Source organism: Pan paniscus, chromosome 4, assembly GCF_029289425.2.
Source record: "Pan paniscus chromosome 4, NHGRI_mPanPan1-v2.0_pri, whole genome shotgun sequence".
In the NCBI taxonomy this organism is placed as follows: domain Eukaryota; kingdom Metazoa; phylum Chordata; class Mammalia; order Primates; family Hominidae; genus Pan; species Pan paniscus.
The window spans coordinates 80,409,341-80,433,861 of NC_073253.2; the positions used below are offsets into that span (position 1 = coordinate 80,409,341).

The following is a 24,521-nucleotide window of genomic DNA, read 5'->3' on the forward strand; positions in this document are numbered from 1 at the left end:
AAGAAAGGGAAGTGCCCAGCAGTCACAGGGCCATAGCAATTCTGAAATCCTACTGGCCAAATATCACGTGTTTTCCTTATACTGAAAGTTTGCCCTTAGTCTGCCTCCCTTGCATAGCTTCCTGGCCTACTGATCTTAGAATTTTTTTATGAGTGCTGTTATATCCTTTTCTTCTCCCAATTTTTCTTGGCCCCATCAAAGAGTATACTGGAGAGAGTATCACCTTCATGGCAGAGCAGCTTTCTTAATCTGATATTTCTGAAACTAAACTGAAAAAAAATATTCTCAGGCTTTTTTAGCAGTTAATTGATCTTTTGAACATTTTGTAATAGCAACATCCAATGTTTGGTAGTAAATTTTGTATTCAAGTCAGAGTTTATATAATAATAAACAATAAAAAGACTGCAGCAGTAACATCATGAATAAACATAATGAAGTAACATTTTTAAGAGCAAAAAAATCAGTGGCTTATAGAACATTTGTTATTTTTAAAAAAACACTTTACATGTGATTGGCAAAAGACAGTGCATATTAAATGTACACAACCTGATGAGTTTGGAGATAAGTCTACATCTATGAAACCCTCATCAAAATCTATGACATAAACATATCCATTACTTCCTGAAGTTTCCTCTTGCCTTCCTTATTATTATTTATAATAACAGCACTTAATATAAGACATAACTTCTAGAAAATTGTTCAGTGCACAATACAGTATTGTTAGCTATCAGCACTATGCTGTACGATAGATCTCTAGGACTTATTCATCTTGCTTGACTGAAATTTTGTACCTTTTGACTAATAACTCCCTATTTCCTCCTACCCCCAGCCCCTGGCAGCTATCATTCTACTATCCACTTTTAAGAGTTTGATCTATTTTAGATTCTTTATGTAAGTGGTATTATGTATTTGTTCTGACATATTTTACTTAGCATAGTGTCCTTCAGATTCATCCACATTATTGCACATGGAAGAATTTTCTCTCTTTTATTTCGCTGTAGATGCAACAGTTGAATGTTCTATCGTCTTTATATACCAATTTATTTATTCATTTGTCTGTTGAGGGACCATTAGTTTGTTTTATATTTTCACTATTGTAAATAATACTGAACTCAGCATGGAATACAGATATTTTTTGAGACAGTAATTTTAATTTTTTAAAATATATACCCCAAAATGGGATTTTTGGATCATATGGTAGTTCTAGTTTAATTTTTAAAGTAAATTACACACATTTTTTACAGTGGCTATACCATTTTATATTCCCACTAATAGTGTACAAAGTTTCCTTTTTCTCCACACCCTTACCAATACTTTTTATCTGCCTTTTATGTAAGAGCCATTCTAACAGGTGTGAGGTGACATCTTATTGTGGTTTGATTTGAATTTCCTTGATGACTAGTGATGCAGAACATCGTCTTATATATGTATGACTTCTTTGTAGAAATATCTATTCAGTTCCTTTGCTCATTTTTTTTTAGTCAGGTTAAATTTTTATTTGTGTTATTATTTATTTATTTAGCTCTTGAGTTGTAGGAGGTTCGTGCATATTTTAGATGTTGATGTTCTATCAAATATATGGCTTGCCAATATTTTATTCCATTCCACAGGTTGCCTTTTCATTTTGTTCATTATTTTCTTTGTTGTGCAGAAGTTTTTAGTTTGATATAGTTCCACTTACCTATTTTTGTTTTTTTGCATGTTACTTTAAATAACCAAAACAATTATAAGTAATAAGAACAATGCTGTTTAGGAATTTGTCCACTTATAGGCTTTTCAATTTGTTGGTTTACATTTGTTTATAATAATCTCTAGTAAGCCATTGTATTTCTGTGGTGTCAGTTGTAATGTCTCCTTTTTATTCCTTATTTTATTTATTTTAGTTGTCTCTCCTTTTTTTCCCGTTAGTCTAAAGGGTTGTTGATTTTATCTTTTTTAATATGCCCAGTGTTCCATTATTGGAACTCTAAGCATGTGGGAGTTATTTATATCCTACTGTTCAAGGTCATCTCCAAGGTCTGATTTTTCACAAATGTCTGCCTTCTGGGGTACATATTATCACATAGTGCGCAGAGTTAGTCACTGCTGCAGATACTGGCGTGCTGGGAGCTTGTCAAGTAGTGATGTGAGTTTTTGGAAACATTTTTGAAGCAATATCAAAAGACAAGTACATGCAACTTTACTGCACTATATCCTATGCTAGTAATTGTGCTGCAAAAAGAAAATACCAAAATTATTATTGTTGCATTAGTTATGGGTTTGACATTTTGTATGTTCCATTTTTGGAACACTCGGCAAACCACTACCACTAGGACAAATAATCACTTTTTTGAGTTTTAGTCCCAAGATGTCTCAAACTCTAAGTTTACATGAAATAACCTCTAAATACAGATGACAGCATAGAAGCAAGTACTATTCTGATACAACCACCTGAAAATGCTACAGCACCTGTTTCTGATGAGGACTCCGGGGACGAAGAAAGTGGAACAATAAAAAATCTGCCAGGTTCTTTGTTGCGCGCAACTGCAAATCTTATAAAGGTGATTCTGATGCAGAGTCTAACTCTGATGATCCCTCATATGCACTTAAATTTGACTCTCCTGACGAAGATCCATCTACGTCTACCGCGCAGCAACTTCCACCATCAAGGAGGAGGAAAGTGACAAAAATTGTTTGCAAATGGAAGAGAGGGACCTAACTGCACAACTTGTAGCAGGTAGAATTACAGAACCACCAAACGATTTATTCACCGAATTGAGAACTCCCACAGAAATTCTGGAACTTTTTCATGATGACGAAGTCGTTGAACTCATTGTCAAGTACTCCAACTTACAGGCTCGAAGTTAAGGGTGTACATCTTGGCTTGACTAGCTCCGAATTCAAATATTTTCTGGGAATTATTTTTCTGAGTGGTTACATCTCAGTTCCTAGAAGCCGTATGTTTTGGGAACAACAACAACAACAAACCAGATGCGCATAATGTACTGGTTATTGCTGCCATGAGGCGTGACCGCTTTGAAACTAAATTTTCTAATTTGCATGTTGCTGACGATGCAAATTTGGATCCAATGGACAAATTTTCCAAGTTGCGACTTCTCATAAGCAAACGTAATGAGAGATGTATGAAATTTGTTCCAAATGAGACATATTTCAGCTTTAATGAATCCATGGTTCCTTATTCTGGTTGTCACAGGTGCAAACAATTTATTCAGGGAAAGCCCATTATGTTTGGCTGTAAGTTTTGTTGTGGTGCCACATGTCTGTGCTACATTTGCTGCTTTCAGCCGTATCAGGGTAAAAACCCAAATACTAAATATGAAGAATACGGTGTTGGTGCGTCACTTATTCATAAGTTTAGTGAGGGACTTACGCACACCCTGGACAATATCATTTTGTATTCGATAACTTTTTCACCAGTATTGCACTTCTTGATAAGCTCAGTTCAATGGAACATCAGGCAACAGGTACAGTGAGAAAGGATCGCATTAACAAAGCCCCACTGGAATCAGATGTAGCTCTAAAGAAAAAAGAAATCGTATTCAATTACGGAATTGATGGCAAAGGCAATGTTGTCTGCAGATTGATATTTTCTTTATATATTTAAGTGCTCCAATATTGGGCACATATATATTTATGAGTATTATATCCTCTTTCTGTATTGACTTCTTTATCATTATGTAATGACCTTTGTCTCTTGTTATAGCTTTTGGCTTAAAATCTATTTTATCTCATGTAAGTATAGCTACTCTTACTCTTTTTCTTGGTTTCCATTTACGTGGAATATTATCTTTCATCCCTATAGTTTTAGTCTATGTGTGTCTTTATGAGTGAAGTGTTTCTTGTTGGGTATTATTTTTCATCCATTAAGCTACTCTATTTCTCTGAATTGGAAAATTTAATCCAGTTACATTCAAGGTAGTTATTGACAGGTAATGGCTTACTCCTGCCATGTTGTTGTTTGCTTTCTAGTTGCTTTGTAAGTTGTTTCTTTTCTTCAACTCTTACTATCTTCCTTTGCGGTTAAGTGGCTTTGTCAAGTAGTATGTTTTGATTCCACTTTTTAAAAAAATTTTTAGTGTATTATTATAGGTTTTTGCTTTATGTTATCATGAAGCTCACAAAATATCTTATAACAAGTAATTGTAAGTGTATAAAAACTTAAGTTTGATCACAAATAAAAGAAAAAACATACAAAGAAAAAATCCTACACTTTAACAATTGCCCGATACACATTTTGAATTTTTTATTTATTTTTTAAGATTGTATATCTTTTATCCCTTAACACATAAAGAAAGTGCAATTTCATAAATCCATTGTGGAAAATAGTATTTAGGTTCCTCAAATATTAAAAATATAACTACCATATGATTAGCAATCCCGCCACTTAGTATATATCTAAATAAATAAAATCAGCATACCAAAGAAATATCTGTACTCCTACATTTATTATGTAGCACTATTTGCAGTAGCCAAAATATGGAATCAACCTAATTATCCATCAATAAATGAATGGATAAAGAAAATGCAGAATATTTGTACTACAAAATACTATTCTGCAATGAAAAATGACTTAAATATTATCATTTATGGCAACTTGGATAAGCCTGGAGGACATTATGTTAATTGAAATAAACCAGACACATCAAGACAAATACCGCATAATCTTACTCGCATGTAAAATTTTAAAAAGTTGATCTCATCGAAGTGGAGAGCAGCATAGTTGTTTCACTGGAAGCTTTGAAGGGTTGAGGGTAGGGTGGATGGGGAAAGGTTGGTCAAAACGTACAAAGTTCCAGTAATATAGGAGGAATAAATTCTAGTGTTCCATTGCATAACAATGTGACTGTAGTTAACAATTATGTATTTCAAAGTAACTAGAAGAGAAGATATTGAATGATCTCAGCACAAAGAAATGATTAGTGTTTGAGGTTATGGATATGCTAATTACCTGAGTTTGATCATTACACATTGTATACGTGTTTTGAAACATCACACTGTACCCTCAAAATATGTACAATTGTTATGTCTCAATTAAATACAAAATCAAACAAAACAAACAAGAGAAAACCTGGAGAAATCACACTTCTGGATTTTAAAATATATTGCATAGCTACAGTAATCAAAATTATATAGTACCAGCATAAAAAAGACATACAGACCAGTGGAAGAGAATGGAGAGCTCAGAAATAATACCATGCTTGTACATTCGACTGATCTTTGACATAAGTGCAAAGAATATACAATGAAGAAAAAGTCTGTTTAATGAGTAGTGCTGGGAAAACTGAAATATCTGCTTGCAAAATAATGAGATTGGACACTGATCTTACCTTACATAGAATAATTAACTCACTGAGTTGTAGATACAAACATAAAGGGAAAGCTTCTTGACATTGATCTTGGCAATGATTTTTTGGGTATAATATCTATTGTTCTTATATGTACATATTGTCCGCTATTGGCTTCAGGTATGAAATTTCTGCTCAGCTCTGCTTTACCATCTTCTTATTCCTGAATAAAATCCAAAGGAGCAGCCATTATTTGAGCTATTTGGTCTCATGTTAGAGAAAAAACAGCAAGAGAGATGGTAAAAGCAGGTGGTGTATTTTATGGCATTTTCAAGGAAATGGCACAATGTCACTTCTGCTAACATACCAATAGACAAAAGAAATTACACGATCAAGACCAGTGTCAGTTGGGGAGGAAGCACGTGCCTCATGGGAGTCACTGCAAGACACATCTTGCAGTGATCAAGATTGAATAATACTCTTTTATAGTGAAGGAAAGAATAGTCAGAGTCAATAAGACAACTACTCTACCACTATGTAGACTCTAAGTTATGGAGGCATACGCCAAGTGTTAATTACCCCGAAAGTACTATAACAGAATAGTTTTTAAAAACAGCAACAATTGAGCATTTATTTCTCAATTTTCTAGTTATTCAATAAATGTTTATTGCATAGCTCTTAATGACAGGCATTTAGTTATACAAACTTTAACAGATATTAACCCTGAACTAATGTAATTATCACATAGTATGCAAATGGAAAGTAAGTAATAAGAACTTATTATGCATTGTGATACTGGTATGGAAGGCTAAGTATGTGGTGTTCTTAATAGGAGCAAGTGAAGGAAACTGCCTTGACTCAGATGTAACAAAAAACTGATCTTCACTTCAGAGGGTCATGAAATAGATCTGGAGTAAATCAGGAACTAGAAAACTTGAAAGTCAAAAGAAAAACGAGACATTTAGGAAAATCAATTTATAGGACTGCCTACACTAGATTTTTAATATAGTCTCTGAGGCTATGTACTATGTTTTAATGTAGGCCATTTTGTAATTTCCTTCAGTTCAGATTTTACTGTAAATATATTCTTCATTTATTATGTGGAAATAATAGATAGTTTTCTATAAAAACCAATAACTTGGGAAAATCAAGATTCCGAGGCATGCTTAATAATGACAACAATTTAAATTTAATGCTGACTAAGAAAATGTGAGAAAATTTCAAAAATTAATGGATATGAAAAACTTCAGAAGGACTTCATGGTGTCCATTGTTCAGCTTATTTCAGAATAAAAAAATTAATTTTGTAGTAGCAATATATTTTCTATGGATATTCTACATTGTGTGTTTAAAATATATATAAATTAAAATGCGAGTTTATATAAATCATTTTGTATGTGAATTGATGAAAACCAAATAGTGTATTTACTTAATACCTGGGAATAAAAAGATAAGTAGTAAAAAGTGTTAAAATATAAACCTAAGCCCATGTTAAATTTTTGTTTTATCTAATATATTTGCGTGGATATAGAATATACCATGCATACTAATAGTGTATGCATATATTTATATATACATGTACGTTAACTACATGAATTACAATATATAATGACTACTGTGAAGCTACCCATAGAGTACTAAAAAGGCCTCTGACATAAGAACACTGGAAAGAGGACTCCAACTAATTAGAGTTATGAAAGCATATGGGTAACAAAGCTGTCTGAGCATGAATTTTCTCTTTTTAAATGGAAAACTTTTAGAATACAATAATATCTAAAGTTCTTTCAATATTTAACATTCTTTTATACAAATAAATATTGGAAAATGGAAGCATAGAATTGATTTAGTTTTCCAATTAGCAATGGACCAGACAGAAACACTGAAACTATTTTTTGACAATTTATTCCAAGGAGGACCTTTATTTTTATATTTTAAGCACTCTGATTTTATCCACTGTCCTTGAATTGTAAAGAAGGGTGGAAAAGTAAAATTTCTGTGCATCTATTTTATTCACTTCTTGACTTAATATGCCTGCATTTTATCACCTTTTCCCTTTCATTTCTTTAGAGCAATTCAGTCTAGTCTTTTTAATCTCCCCCTCATTCAGAGCACCCTCCTGTAGTATTACCCATGATTACAATCCTTTTCATTGTCCTTCACTGGACCTTTTCTATTTATGACAGTTTTATTTAGAAATGAGATGACCACAAATAAAAACTTTATTAAAACTTTATTAAAGGTGAAACTGCTCAAAGCACTATGATGAGTGTTGTAGGTGAATACCATTTTAGAGTAAGAAATATCTGTTCTTAATAATTTTATATGTTAGCAAAGCAGTTAGACATTTTCACAAATTTATCTGAAATACTGTGACAGAATATAGTCATAAAGTACTGTGGAGGAGAAATAATTTCTTTTGGGGGAGAGAGAATGATGATATAATCAGGAACATACGTTCAATGCAGGACAAACTTTCACTAACTATTATATTGCCACAGGCCATATCAATTCAGTATTAAAACTTGAAACCTTTAGATAAATATTAGCATCCACCAGCCTTCATCATATAAACATCAAATAAAGAGACAATACTCATAAAATGTAGGTGCTTCAGTTCTTATTTCTGTAGCTGATAATACTCCCTAAGTTGATGTTAATACCCTTCCTTTTTCTACCACCATTCTGAGTCCCCTCATCCATTGTTATTAGCTTGGCTGGAACAATTACATAATTTTGATTCCCACAGGATTCATGTCTTGGTGGTCCCAAGACATAGTGGTTTAGGTTTGTCGTACCTGGTTACTGCCAATACAGTTCATAGAACTCATGGCTGTCCTCTCCATGATAGTAAGAATCAATGTAATCAACCTTCTACCAAGAAACTGACCACTAATGGAAGACCATGGTGTCTTGGATTATAGTTTTAGGCTTTGGTGTTGGAAGGTTGGACAATAAATAGCTTTGGTGGATCTGCTTTTGTGAAGGGAAGTCCACCACATAAAACTATGCATAGTCCATCCTTCTGTCACAGAAGTTTTGTACATAGACCCATTGAGCAAACATTAGTGTGACTTGGAAGAGAAGTTCACTGAAATTCAAAAGACAAATTTTCTTATACATGGATTGATAGTATTCTCTGCCGTGAATATCTTGTGAAGGTCATTAATGCATGCTACAGACATCACATTCTGTGCCCTTCCTGATAGACTCATTCACATATCTCTCTGACAGACTGTCTTGCTTCAACCTTCTAATCACAACATTCCAAAGTTTTTGATCATTTGACCAATGCATTAGCCACTACCCATGAATTAACTTACAATTCAGGTTATGTCAACATTTACACAAAACAGAGAATCCTAAGCATTACCCAAGTTATTCCAGTTAGGAAGACTTCTCTTCACCATTGTACTTTAGGTTTGTCTCTAAGAGAGGCTTTAGTGCAGTGATGATCTATTAACAGCTGTGGCCAGAATCCCATGCAGGATCATCTGAGTCACACTTGCACTTTTTCCTCCTTTAATCTGGTGATATATTACTTTTATTGTATGAAAGTTGTGAGTTGAGAGAAAGGTGGTGAGGCAGGATAAACATATATCATGAGAATATGTGCCAATTTTAAGGTAATAGATGTATGTGTTCCACATGAGCTTAAGCCTGAACGAATACATACCATATTCATTTAAGAAGGGTGTGCTGCGGCTGGGCGCGGTTGCTCACACCTGTAATCCCAGCACTTTGGGAGGCCGAGGCAGGTGGATCACGAGGTCAGGAGCTTGAGACCATCCTGGCTAACACGGTGAAACCCCGTCTCTACTAAAAATACAAACAATTAGCTGGGCGTGGTGGTGGGCGCCTGTAGTCCCAGCTACTTGGGAGGCTGAGGCAGGAGAATGGTGTGAACCCGGGAGGCGGAGCTTGCAGTGAGCTGAGATCTGAGATCGTGCCACTGCAGTCCAGCCTGGGCGACAGAGCAAGACTCCGTCTCAAAAAAAAAAAAAAAAAAAGAAAAAGAAAAGAAAAGAAAAGAAGGGTATGCTGCTATATGTGTGAAATGTATAATTTGTTGTACCACATAACACTTAAAAGGAAATTTGGATTACATGGTCACTTGGTGTCTTCTGATCAGATATTAATTCTCTATCAGGGACCACTGAAAGCTAAAGCTACTTTTCAAATAATGTCAGAATTGCTTTCTATTAACCTTACCACAGACTCAATGCAGTATACCTATCTTCCAAAATTATTTCAGAAATAATAGGGTCAATTGTGCCATAGGTTTAAATGACAGAGAAGCTTGAATGTCAGCCCTGTGCTGCTAAAACTTCTTCTTTGGTCTAAACCACATCAAAACTAGCAACACTTTGAGTTATTCATTAACAGGTTGATCATCACACTCAGATATGACATATGTTGCTTCCAAAATCATATATATTGCCCACAAGTATTGTGCAAGGAGAAGCAAATTGTTCATGAATTTAAGTGGGATATTTAATGCACATCAGACCAAAGGATCCAAAAAAAGAATTGCTAGGTACCTCAATATTTGGGGGATTTAGCTCCCATCCTCAGACCTACATTCATTTTACTGATACATCTATATAGTTTGTTATTTTATATCTTCCATATCTAACTGTCATGATTTTGTCTATGTGATGGGCTATTGTGATGTTCTATGGGAAATTAAGACAATCAAATTCCTCTAGACTATGATATACTGGAGAGCAAATTTATACTGCTCTCCCTGCTCCTGATTATCTTAACTCATCAGGATTGAAAAAAGTTTGAACTAAATTGCTGTATACCACTTTATGGTGATTGGCTTTATTTGCTCAAGTAAGATATCACATATACAACCAGCAGCTGCCATCAGCATCAATACCCAATATTGACATCAATCTAGTTATTCTACAACTTGATGAATCTGGTGTCTGCCACCAGAAATGTGAATTAAAGGGAATATGATATAATCTCAACTCCTGTGTTTTTCAAGACACTAATGATACTCTTTATCTTCTTTGGATTTTTGATATTATTTTGGTTTGGTTCTGGCCAGTGAGTGGTTGAGTATTTCCCCTGGCTTCCACTTGCCTTGTCTTAGTGTAAGAATGCCTAGTTTTCTGTTTAGTAAAATAATGTGGGAACTAATGACTGGAAGCAAGCACTGGAATTGTGAGTTAATTACTGCTATACATTCTAGTATCAGGAAAATATATATAGAAATAGTTTGGGGTTTATGGCATTCAATTAAAGTTTCAGAGATATGCAGAAGTGAGAACCAGTAATCAAATACTCTCAGATGGTCTGTGAATCTCCTTTTCCTCAATGCATAGTGCTGGAAAAATGGCTGTAGAGTTTTTCTGGAAAAGGCTTGAAGGAAGCTTTTGAGTATATTTTTAGCCAAACTACAGGGTCGTTTCTCAGAAGGAATTGTTCTCAATCATGGAGATAATAGATTTAAAAGTTGGCTTATATCTAAAAACTGAGTAAAAGACTATGAGTCTCCATGGTGCATTTAATCAGATTCCCCTCACCATCATTTTTCTGCATATAGAGGTCTAGAAACCCCCTGGTAGGGGTGCTGTGATCAATTAGACATTTCCCTAGAGTCCTGTGAACCGGAACACATTATCCCTCCATTTCGTGATTCATAATAGAAATAGTGTTCACTTTTTCTCAGAGGAAGACCATGACCTGATGATGTATAACACTTAGTTCTCTCTTTAAGACAATCTGCAACAGCATAGGAAAGGTGACTTTGTGTTTTTATCTGTTACACTTTGCATTCATTGAGACATTCATACTGAGGCCACACTTCCTCCAGAATACTCCCAGCTAGTGAATTACTGAGCTTTGCAGGAGTATTAGAGCCAGGTCACTGCTGCCCAACACATTCACTCCAGCATTTTTTCTGTTAGTCTTTTTTGTAACAGTCATAATTATAGATGTGAGGTGATATCTCATTGTGGTTTTGATTTACACTAATTTGATGATTAGTAATTTTGAACATTTTTACATATAACTTTTGGGCACTTGTATATCTTCTTTTGATAAATATCTATTTAGTGGTTTTGCTAATTTTTAAAATAAAATTATTCATTTTTCATTTTGGGGTTTTTTGCTATTGAGTTCCTATATATTATGGATATTAACCTTTGGCAGATACCTTATAATCTGTGATATTTTCTGCCATTCTGAAAGTTGTCTCTTCACTCTGTTAATTATTTTCTTTGATATGCAGAAGGGTTATAGTTTGACATAATACCATTTGTCTATTATTGCTCTTGTTGCCTGGGCTTTTGAGGTCTTATCCCAAAAAATATTTACCCAGAGCCATGTCATCAAGTGTTTCTCTCAAGTTTTCTTCTAGTAGTTTTATCATTTCAGGTCTTACATTTAAAGCCTTAATTCATTTTGAGTTGAATTTTGTATACGGCGATAGTCTAATTTCATCCTTCTGTCATTCAATCAATAAACAAAAAATTCCCATTAAAAAGTGAGCAAAGATTTAATTAGATATTTCTCAAAAGGAAACATAAAAATAACCAGCAGGTATATAAAAATGCTCAACATCACTCCTCATTAGGAAAATACAAATCAATAACACAATGATATAACACCTTAACTGAGTTAAAATAGCTATTATCAAAAAGAGTTCAAAAAATAACAAATGCTGGCAAGACTGAGAAGAAGGAGAAAGAACACAATAATTTTATTTTAAAAATGTGTTTATTGAGATAATTTTAGATTTAGAGAATAGTTGAATAAATAGCTAAGAGTGTTCCCAAATGCCTTTCTCACAGCTTATACAGTGATGGTACAGTTACCAAAACTAATACATTATTTTTCACGTACTCTACATAAAACTCCCACAATTTTGATTTTACCAATTTTTCTACATATATATCGCTCTTAGGTTCAGTTGAGAAGACATCACTTTTCGCCATCATGTTTCCGTAGTCTTTTCCAATATATTACAATTTCTTGAGATTTTTTCTTTGTTCACACCTTGACACTTCTGAATAACACTCAATAAGTGTTTCAGGGAGGTATGGCTTTTTGGGAAGAATACCACAAAGATTACCTCCCTTCTCATTGCATCATATCATATGGTGTCAACATAGCATTATTGGATATGTTATCTTCAACACTTGGTTAAAGTGATCGCTATCAGATTTCTCCACTGCAGAGTTACTATTTTTACCTTTCTACTTATTAAAAACAAGTGACAAAGTTCAGTGCTCTTCAACAGTGTGGATTATCCTGGTGAAACCAGTATCAAAGAATTTGTTGATGTATGTCAAAACAACCATGACAATTAAAAAACACCTTGAAAAATATATTTTGAGACTATGAAAATATGTTGTTTTTCCCTAAAGATTCTCCAACTTTTGGACTATTCACGTATTATGCCAGCAGCAATTATGACTCTGGTGTACTGTCAATTTAAAATTTTTTTCATCAAATATTTCCTGTAAAGAAAAACAATTTTCCCCATAAGTTATTAATACAATCATTTATTTATATCAGTATGGACTTGCAGATATATTTTATTTTGGGGGCTATAATCCAACAATATTGCTATTTATTTTTTTGATTGGATTGTTCCAACTTTGGCTATTGGTAGCTCATTCTGGTTGGTGACTGTTTCTTTCACCAGCTCTCATTTTTTTCTTTGCATCTTATTAATTTTTTATTATTTATTTCATTGTTTGTTAGAGAACATTTTTCTATCTGTCACTATAATATGTTTCAAACTAAATTTATATTTATCTTGCCACAGTCTTAGATTCAGCTATTTTTTAGGGAACCATGGTTTCTTTCATTGGAAAATGGTATTTAAGAACTGATCTGGATGCTACATTGCTGACTGTTACTAAGTGTCACTATTTCTAGAACCTATCAGTTTTCCAAACTAGAAAGCATATTTTATGTCTACTTACCTATGTATATATGCGTATCTGAGTTTATTTCCATTTCTATTTGTATGAGTGTGTGTGTGTGTATACATGTATGTGCTCATTTCTCTAATTTTGCAGCAAAGATCTCATTCTAGCCCTTCCCCTCCTTACTTAATTATAACTTCTTTCTCTAGCAGTGAAGACTCTGACTCTCATTGTCTACAATGTAGACAATGTTGGCTGTTTTGTTCAAGCCTAGTGTACACATACAGAAGTTTTAGAATAGCTATACCATTACACAGTGAGAAACACAGTTTCATCTACATGACAGTGTTTATATACTGTCCCTCTGGCTTTAGCCTTTAAAACTCCAGTCAAAACACTGTTTACAATGCTACTACAATCATTTTCTTTTCCCCACCTCTTTCCATGAGGTTGATATCATGCATTTCTAAGAGAGTTGTAATTAGTTGGCACCATCTGCAATCCATTCTGGGATCTGCTATCCTGATTAATTAATTAATTTTTAATTTTCTTAGACAGTGTCTAGCTCTTTCACTCAGGCTGGAGTGTAGTCGTGCAATTATAGCTCAATGCAGCCTCGAACTCATGGGCTCAAGGAATCCTCTCGCTTCACTGCTTCAACCTCCAAAATAGCTGGAACTACAGGCATGGACCAACATACTCTACTAATATTTTAAAAATTTTGTGTAGAGATATGGTCTGGCTATGTTTTAGTCATGAGAATGTGCCTCTTTGTTATACTATTTTGGGTTATTATGAATAAAACTGTTATACATATTTATTACAGATTTGGTTGTAAATATGTTTTCAACTGATTTTGGTAAGTATTTAAAAGTGTGGATGCTGTCTGTTTACCTTTGTAAGAAAGTATAACACTGTTTTCTAAAGTGGAAACTTAATTTCCATAAGAAATGGGTGAGTTTCTTTTACTCTGCAATTCATTTCATATTGTCATCTGGGATGACTCATTTTAGGTATCAACTTGACTGGATTAAGAAATATCCAGAGAACTGGTAAAGCATTAATTCTTCATGTGTCTGTGAGGGTGTTTCCAGAGGAGATTTGTGTGAGTGGGTAGAGAGAGTGAGAAGATCTGCTCTCAATGTGAGAGGACATCACTCAATCAACTTTGGGCCCTTATAGAACAAAAAAGGCAGAGAAAAGCAATTTTCTCTCTCTTTCCTGGAGCAAAGACATAGTTTTTCTCATACCCTTAGATATTAGAACTCCATGCTCTCCACCTTTTTGACTTCAGGACTTACACTAGCAGCATTGGGCCTCAGTCTTAGAGTTACACCTTCAACTCCTCTGGTTCTGATGCCTTCAGGCTTGGACTGAACCATGCTACTGACATCACAGGGCCTCCAGCTTTCAGATGGCCTGTTGTGGGACTTCAAAGCTGCCATAGTTGCATGAGCCAAATCTCTTAATATATCCCCTCTTGTGTTTCTATCTATCTATCTATCTATCTATCTATCTATCTATCTATCTATCTATCTATCATGTATCTATCTATGTATCTATCTATCTATCTATCACCTATCTATCATTCATCTACCCATTCTGTTGGTTCTTTGTCTCTGAAGAATTCTGACCAACAAACCATTTTTTTTGTATGGTCACTCTAATGGGTATGCAGTAGCTTTCCTTTCTATATCTATCTCGCATTTCCCCAATGGCTAATGTGTTGAGCATATTTTAACATGATTATTTGTCATCTGAATATCTCATATGGCGAAATGAATCGTCTGTTCATATTGTATTCTGCTTTTTTTTTCTTTTTCCCAGACAGGATCTCTGTCTGTCACCCAGATTGGAGTACAGTGGCATGATCATAGCTCACTGCAGCCTCGAACTACTGGGCTCAAGCAATCCTCTTGCTTCAGCCTCTTGAGAAGCTAGGACTATAGGTGTGTACTACCATGCCTGACTATTTTTTACATTTTTTTAAACAAAACAAAATGGGGTCTTTCTGTATTGCCCAGGCTGGTCTCAAACTCTTGGCCTCAAGTGAACATCCTGCCTTGGCCTCCCCAAGTGCTGAGATTGCAGGCATGAATCACCTTGTCCAGTCTGTTCTGTTCATTTTAAACAGAGCTAAAATAAGCAGTTAAATTTTGTTGAGTTTTTAGTAATGTTTGTAAATCCTAGATATGTCTTTTTCCAAATATATGAAAAACACATATTTTCTTCTGTTTTGTGGCTTGCCTTTTTATTCCATTAATGTTATTTAAATAACAAAGGTTTTTATTCTAATAAAATCCAATGTATTCAATTTTTCTTTTATGAAGCATGATGTTAGTGTCGTATGTTGCCAAAGCCATACAGATTTTATTCATTGTTTTGTTCTAGAAGTTTTATAGTTTTAATTTATACATTGAGAACTATGATTCATTTCAGCTGATTTTTGTGTAAGGTATGAGGTGTATAGTCAAGTTATTTTTGTTTTCAACACATGGATATCCAATTGTTCTAGTACATTTATTGCAAATACTATTTGTTTTCCTTGAATTTTCTTTATACTTTTTTTCAAGTATTAGTTCAGTATATTCCTGTGTTCTTTTTCTGGGCTATTTTGTTCCTATCAACTAATATGTCTGTTCTTTAGCTAATGCAGCAATCTGTCTAATGCAACTTTATGGTAAACTTTTTCAGAATAGTTTTGGAAATTCTAGTTTCTTTGCCTTTCCGTATACATTTTAGAATCCACTTGTTGTAAATGGTGATACAAAAAGAGCTTGCTGGGGTTTATATTTGTACTGCATGGAATTTATAGATGCAATTGGGAACATCTTAAAAATATGGAGTCTTCCTATCTACAAGTATGCCATATCTCTCCATTTACTTAGATTTGCATTGATATTTTACCTTAATGTTTTGTAGTTCTCAATATACAGATTATGCACAAATGTTTGTAGATTTATATCTAAATATTCTATTTTTGAAGTACTATAATAAATATAGTTTTGCATTTTATTTTTAATTAAATCTTAATAGACAAATAAAAATTACACATATTTATTGTGTAATACATATTTCAAAATATGTATACATTGTGCAATAACTAGAGTTAATTAACACATTCCTTACTTCAAACATTTTTTAATGGTGAAAATACTTAAAATCTACTCTCTTGGTAATTTTTGAGAGTGCAATACATTGTTATTAGTTGTAGTCGCCATGTTGTAAATAGATCTCTTCAACTTATTACTCTAAGTAAAATCTCGTATTCTTTAACCAAAATCTCACCACTCCTCCCTTTGTCCCAGCTCCCAGTAACCACCATTTTACTTTCTATGTCTGTAAGTTCACCTTTTGATATTCCACATATACATAAGACCATGCAGTAGTTGTCTTTCTGTGCCTGGTTGATTTCACTTAACATAATATCCTTCGAGTTCATTCATTTTTTTTGCAAATTACAGAATTGTCATTTTTTGATAATTAACAAAGTGAAGATACACCCTATGGAATAAGAAAAAAATATTTGCAAACCATGTATCTGATAAGGGGTTAATATCCAAAATATATAAGGAACCCAAGCAACTTGATGCTAAGAAAACAAATAACCCCATTACAAATTTCTCAAAGCACCTGAATAGAAATTCCTCTAAAGAAGATATACAAATGGCCAATGAGTATATAAACCAATGCTTCAAACCACTAATCAGAAAAATGCAAATTAAAACCACAATGAGATATCATTTCACACCTGTTAGAATGGCTATCATCCAAAACATGAAAGAAAACATGTCTTGGTGAGGATGTGGAGAAAAGAGAAAGCTTGAGCACTATTCATGGGAATGTAAATTAATACAGCCATTATGAAAAATAGTATGGGTGTTCCTCAAAAACTTAAAAATGTAGCTACCATATAATCCAGGAATTCTACTATTGGATATGAATCCAGAGGAAATAAAATGAGTATGCTGAAAAGATAATCTGCATTTCCATGTTCACTGCACCATTATTCACAATAGCCAAGATATGGGATCCACCTAAGTGTCCATGCATACATGAATGGATATATAAAATGGTGTATACACACAGATCCACACACACACATGCACACACACACAAGTATGTTTGTGGGTTATATTATATATATTTTATATATTGTATATATTATTAAGTTATATATATATTATATATTGTATATATTGTTATATATATTATATATAATACCTTTATTTTTAGAGTATTTTATGTTTACACCAAAATTATGCAAAAATACAGAAAGTTATCATATACTTCTTGCCTCCACACATGTACAGCCTCCCCCACTGTCAATATCCTGCACCTGAGTAGTACATTTTTATAGTCAGTGAACCTACACTGACATATCATTATTTTCCTAAGTTCATAGCTTGCATTTGGGTTTACTTTTGGTGTTATATATTCTATGGGTTTTAACATGAACACACATTCCTGGGTCAGAACAGAAATTTAGAAGGGGCCTGTGCTGATCAGTTTTTCTGTTCACTTATTTTCATATTTTCTCCTTTAGACTGAGATTTCTCTTTAAAGAACATAGATGATCACACTTAAAAGTCCTTTTTGGCCCTTGGTTCTGAAAAGGCTCATTCCTGGAAAGTCATGTCTCATGTTGGAGGCAAAAAGGTGAATGATAATGAGATTAATCTAGGCCTGAGACAAATTGGGCTTTCTAGAAGTATAAAATGGAACTGCAGCTAGGCTAATGGGTTCAGTCTATCTATCTATTCTGTACTCTGTGCGACCATAATTTTGGTTTTAGTAGATGACATATAGCAGTTGGTTATTTATAACATAAACGATTTCATTGATAATAGATAAGTGGGATACAGGCTATGATTATAACAAAGGTTTGAGTTGCAGACTAAAAGAAATTTTCCACTTTCATAGAAAGACAAGAGTACAGCACATTAAGAAGTTGAATATTTTGTATCTCTTGTAACCACTTAGCTCACTTGGTAATTATTTCAATATAAGTCTCTAGTTCACCTGAAATGGTGATGTGAGTGAAGCTGATGGTGTGATCTACTGCACAGATACTTGCTGGTTTGGTTAGGAGAAAGTCTACAGCAATTCTTTTATTCAGCACTATTTGATCCAAGGAATTCAGAGACATTTGTTGTACTGCAATGCTCTTTGGAGTATCTTAAGCGATCTGTCCTATTGTGGCTGACAGATTTTTTTTATCATATCTCTATTAGCATATTCCCCATGTCTGAGAACAATATCTCAGACGTGTATGCCGCCACGTATCTTGATAACTTCCTGGTAGCTTTCTTTTCATTTTAAGGTATTAAAATGGCAGAGTGGGTTATCTTCACAAGTGGGGTAGATCATACCCAGGAAGGAGCAGCTTCAACTAACTGCTCAATATTTGGGGTTAACAGAAAAAATAGAGAGCTTAAAAGGATTCTTATACTCTCCTTCTCTTTATTGCATTATTGTTTTTCCATTTATTTTCCCAATCACATGAGGGCATCTTGTGCCACTAATGCCAACATGTGGCATATTATCAGGGTGATATTTCTTCTTTGCTTCCCCCAATCCCATTGTTTGAGTTCTAAAAATATTTTCCCCTTTGGGGAAAAATAGACGTGAGTATTATGGATAATGAGGAAATATTGACCCAGAAGGTTAACTGGGGCTTTTGGGGCATATCAGGAATACATGGGATTAGCTGAGGGTATCACATTCATAGCCCGTAGGAGGAAGGCCAGACTCAATGGACCAGTAGGGCAAAGGTTTCGATTTAAAGCAAAGAATAGGTTTATTAGGTGGACCCACTGTATTAACCTTTGATTATTCTGAGGAACAGGCTTTTCAGATAAGGCGGGATTTATAACTGATAGAATAGTTCCCTTGACTGTAAGGGCTGATGAGAGTTATTATTTGTTATTTTGTTAATTTCTCCAAAGTGGTTAAAGCAGAGTATTGGGAGACATGAAAACCACTTATTCCCTCAGAGAAGCCCTAGTTTAATTTGAGCTTATCAACCTGTTTCCTTTTCAGTTTCTTGCAGTTTATTTCAAAATGCCCTGGTTTCTTGCAGGAGAAAACTCCCAGGGCCAGTGGACCTAATTTTCTTATTGGCCTGGAAGTTTCAAGAGGTCAGCTGTTGCAATTGTAACAGCTGTCTTTTGCTTCATAACTTCAGCAGTCTTTTGCTTTTCCTTTCATACCATTATACAGGACAACTGGTCAGCTAAGTAGTCCAGGTCACTAGTTTTGGTCATAGCTCACTTAGTCATATGACGTTTGACAAGAATGCCTAATTTATCACAGAAACCGTTTTGGAAATTTGAATTTAATAATGTGTGATTTTTGTTTTTTTAATAGTTATCTGCTGACATTCTGCAATATTGTCCTAGTTTTTTAGCAAAGTAGATAAAATAATGGAAAACAGACTCATCTGTTCTTCCAAGAATGGAATCTGGCTAGGGCTACTACACATTGCAGGAGCTTCCTCTCAGACACCCTCATGAGATTATCCACTGCCTGAGAATGCCCTGGAAGTAAGTTCTCTTTTGTCTTTGGAGTGGAAATTCCACATTCATACACTATAGGTCATTAAAAGTTGGTCAAATCCAGAAGAAGGAAAACCAAAACCAAGCAACCAAACAAGAAAAAGCAATTGCAGAAGAAAAAGAAGTTAGGACTGGCAAAAATTCAGCAAACAAACTTAAGATAATACTCCAACCCAACTCCTTACTTAGAGATGAAGTTAATGAGCTGAAGATTGCTGTCTGTCCTCATAGAAGTGGGAGACTGTCTCTCTTTATTGGAAGCCAACAAATTTCCATGGGGTATTCATGGCAATCAAATTTTGAGATCTAAACCAAAGATTGGGAGATGGAGACCTTAGCAAGGAGAAGCCCTTGATCCTTGGTAGGTTATACAGCGTAATCAAATGAAGAAAGTCTCTCATTTGGTACTGAGCACTGAGCAGAGATTTACTGTGTTTCAGGAAAGCTAGACCCCACTCAGGGGTCTCATCTGGGATGACAATAATGTCAATCCAAATGAGAAACCATAGCAGGTATCTAAATCAAGTGAAATTTATTATGCTGAGCTTGAGGACACATATCTGGAAAGCTCATGTTATTCCTGGGTGCACATCCTCAAGCTTGGCATAATAACCTCCTTTGATTAAGACTCCTGCTTTCGTCTGTCACTTTGGTCAACAAGGTTTAATTATATTATCTTTTAAAAATATGCACTATATGATTTGCATTATTTTAAGCTTGCTAAGGTTTGTGTTGCAGCCAGAAGATGATCTTTCTTTATAAATGCTGCATGTGCACAGGAGAAGAATGTATATTCATTTGTTGTTGGGTAAAATGTTCTGCAAATGTCAATCATGTCAAGTTGGCTGATAGTGTTTTTCAGGTTATCTATATCTGTATTGACATTCTGCCTAATGGGCTTATCAATTTCTGGGACAGTAGTGTTAAAATTTCCAATTATAATTGTGGATATTTCTCTGTTCAAATCTGTTTATTTTTACCTCATATAGTTTGATGTATTAGTGTATATTATATACATAATTAAGATTATTATGGCTTCTTGAAACCTGACCGTCATGTCATTACCCTCTTTAACTAGGACAATATATCCATCTTTTAAAAAAATTTCTTTAAGTGATCGTCTTGGGTTTTCAACTTATATTTTGAAATAATCTGAATCCACCCTTAAATAATACTATATGGTTTTATTTATAGAATAGTAGACTTGTACCATAATATTCCCAATAAATCCATCCCCTTCTATGTGTCATTACAGTCAAAACTTTCAAGTTTTCATGTTATGAACATACTATATTTCCACAACTTTTTATGAAAAAAGTTTATTTTAGAGAAATTAAAAGTAAAATTAAAATATTATATTTCATCTTCATTCATTTCATTTCTGAAGCATATTATCTCTTTGAAGATATACAAGTTGAAACAAAACTGTTTTCTTTCTGGCTAATGAATGTCTCCTTATCTAATCTGGGAGCACCCGGTGGTAATCATACTGGGAAAACCTGCAAAAAACTTCTCAGTGTAATAATGTAACAAGTGTTGAATAGTGTACCAGTGTGAAGATCCTGGCTTCTGCAGACATACAACTCCCATATGTCTGCAGAAACTAGAGTCTTCACATTGGTTCACTATTCCACACTTATCCTTTGGCAATTTGTTAAACACTTCTAGCTGAATCATTTTACGCTTATATGGGGTTCCACAGCATTTGCCTGAAGAAAGCAAATGATGGAATCTTTTTTCTCCCAGATAATGCCTGTCTCTCTTCAGGTTTAGGATTAGTTGTCAGCCTTATAATGTCAGTTTTCTCATGTCTTCAAGAGAAAGGTAATTTATAATTTGCAATAAGAAGCACCTTTCTTAATAAACCTGACAGTAACACTCATGAGAGCTTTAAACCTTTCCTCTGAATCCTGAAGTCCAATAATTTAATTTTGTAAGAAAATACATAGATAAATAGGAAAAAGGGTCACTTCATTTCAAAGGCAGCAGTATCTGTAGACTCACATACTGAGCCTTTGTATATTTCCCAATATTGTAAAATTGTCCTGTAATTTTATAATCAGTAAAATAGAATATTAGATATAACAGAATTTTACAACTGAATTCTGAACATAGTATAGTGAATATTCAAAAAAGGATTTAGAATGGAAATATGTGGGGGAAAATAGCATATTTGAGAAAAAAACAAAAGTATAATTATGTCAAAACATATAGGTATATATATGAACATATATACTTCTTTATAGCACCTTCTATTTCAAGAACATTATTCATATAAACACAAAATGAACACACGTTGATAAACAAAATCTGTTTTTTGTTTATTCCCAGCAGAAGAGCAAGAGAAATTTGAACTTCATTGATAGCTTATTTGAATTCTGTTCGTGTTATTATCTCACACTTTCATCTTATACTTGTGGATATGGGTCACAAAAGACCTTGAAATCCCTCTTGATTTTGCCAGTGACTTCTTGGAGTGATCTAGGGGAAAAATTATTTAGCTGCCCCTTCAATTTTCTTTTTTTATCTGAAAAAGGGGAATAGCAATAACTTTTTGTGTCTTCTAAGTCTGTTTGGATGATTGATGATCTGGCATTCTAAATTCCTTGGAAGAAAAGTGATAGATAAAAGTACATGTGTAATAGAGAGAGTAAGATTATAAGTTTAGAAACATAAAGAAAATTGGAAAAGTGAAAATACATTTCAATGTGACTGCTTCAGCCCATTATTCCGACTCATTTTGATTTCACTCTATGAATTGACTTTTATAACCTTCGTCTCTAACGGTTACAGGTCTCTCAACCAAATCTTGTGTCACATTAAATATACCTCCAAGGGGCTGCTTTTGCAGGTCTACCCACTGTCACTAGCTGACTGAGCATTAAAAGTCCCACCTGCTGTGAAACACTGTGCTCCCTAGTCCGACTGCCAGAGTAGACAAACTAGTGACACTGAATTACAGTGAGGAGAGCTTTTCTTCACTTGCCGTTAACTGCCTCCAAGAACCCTTCAGTGTATCTGGGTTTTAACAGTCTTCAGAAAAACAAATAGAAAACTAGGCATGTTTAATTTCAATTGGATTGATTCTATAATTCCTGAAGTTATGGAGTTATAGGGTTTGGCTGTATCCTCATCCAAATTTCATCTTGAATTGTAGCTCCCATAATTCCCACATATTGTGAGAGGGACCCAGTGGGAGGTAACTGAGTCTTGGGGGCAGTTTCCCCCATACTGTTCTCCTGGTAGTAAATAAGTCTCACAAGATAGAATGGTTTTTTAAGGGGAAACCCCTTTTGCTTGGTTCTCATTCTCTTGTCTGCCACCGTGTAAAATGTGCGTTTCACTTTCCTCCATGAAGGTGAGGCATCCGCAGCCACATGGAACTGTGAGTCCATTAAACTTTTTTTCTTCATAAATAACCCAGTGTCAGGTATGTCTTTATAAGCAGTGTAAAAATTGACTGATACATGAAGATGCTGATAGTATAAATATATTTTGCAATTTACATTAGATATGCACCTTAATTATTCACTGTTTTGATATGGACTCTAACAACATTTTGTGCTGTGTGAAACTTTGCTCTCTCTCTATTATATAAGGATAATTCTTGTTTTATTGTAAAGCAGTTGGGGAAGTTTACAAGTAATTTTTCTAGGCAGTTCAGCTTGAAAAGTGCACAGCAGAGAGACATGATGACAACAGCTGGTTATATTTGTTTTGTCTATGTCAAGCTGATTTGGTAGGACCATATCATTATTGACATCTCAGGGAGAATATAAGAATAAACAGAAACAAATTAATGCAATGTAAGAACAAGAAATGGGAAGCAAGACCAAAGTGTGACACCAAGGAAAAGTAGAGAGAAAGGAAACAGCCATAAGTGCTCTTTGCCGTCACACAGAAAAATGGTGCTGTCAGGAAATTATTTTAAAGAAAATGCCGTTCAATTAGTACATGTTAGTATATGTGTACAAACAGCCACACCAGCTATTTTAAATCAACTTCACATATATCAAACATGAAAAATATTATATTTTCTTATATTTTCTTTTGGCAATATCAATGATATCCTTTCAATGAAGTTTCAGTTTCAGGGGATAAAAATAGCTAGACATGTAAATACACTTAAAAAGTAAAGTTTTAACAATAATTTTTAAATGTAAGTCATACGTTCACATAATTATTAAATTAGGCATTAGTATTGCACTGTATAAAATGTAAAAGATCAGTCTTATGTGCTCTGCCTCCACCCCATATTCCAGTCTCAGCTTTCTATGTTGTTTCCTCTGATGGCATACTCTCCACTTTTCACCCTAATATTACATAACACTTCAATGTCCTCCATTGGCTTCAATTCCTCTTCACAGCTTCTCAGTGTTAAAAAGCTTCTGAGTTACCTCAAGATATCTGTTTTGAGATGTTCTTGAAAATCCTTGCCTTATAAAACCAAACTCTAAGTCATTTGTCATGTGACAATGATTCCTTGAACTTGAAATGGAGAGCCTTTATAAATGGTAATCTATCTTTCCACCTCCTGATATTCCAAGTCCTTAGTCTTTTCCATCTCTCAATGTCCCAAAAATGATGTGTAAACTTATTTTTGCATAACTGTGACAATTAATATTGTTGTCAATTATCTTGGCACTAATAGAAGAAGTAAAGTCATTTATCCCAGGGATGTAACATTCAGGTTACACTGACACATCATGGCAGACATCTTTATTCCACACTTTAAAAGAAATGTTTGGAATTGCCACTCTATGAATCAAAGAGAGAAGTCACTGTGGGTTTGTC

At 34.2% G+C, this 24,521-nt stretch overlaps 1 pseudogene; it reads left to right on the forward strand.

Annotated features, from left to right (window-relative positions):
- Window positions 1-2,344: 2,344 nt before the first annotated feature.
- Window positions 2,345-3,604, forward strand: LOC134730478 (piggyBac transposable element-derived protein 3-like; annotated as a pseudogene).
- The last annotated feature ends 20,917 nt before the right edge of the window (window positions 3,605-24,521 follow it).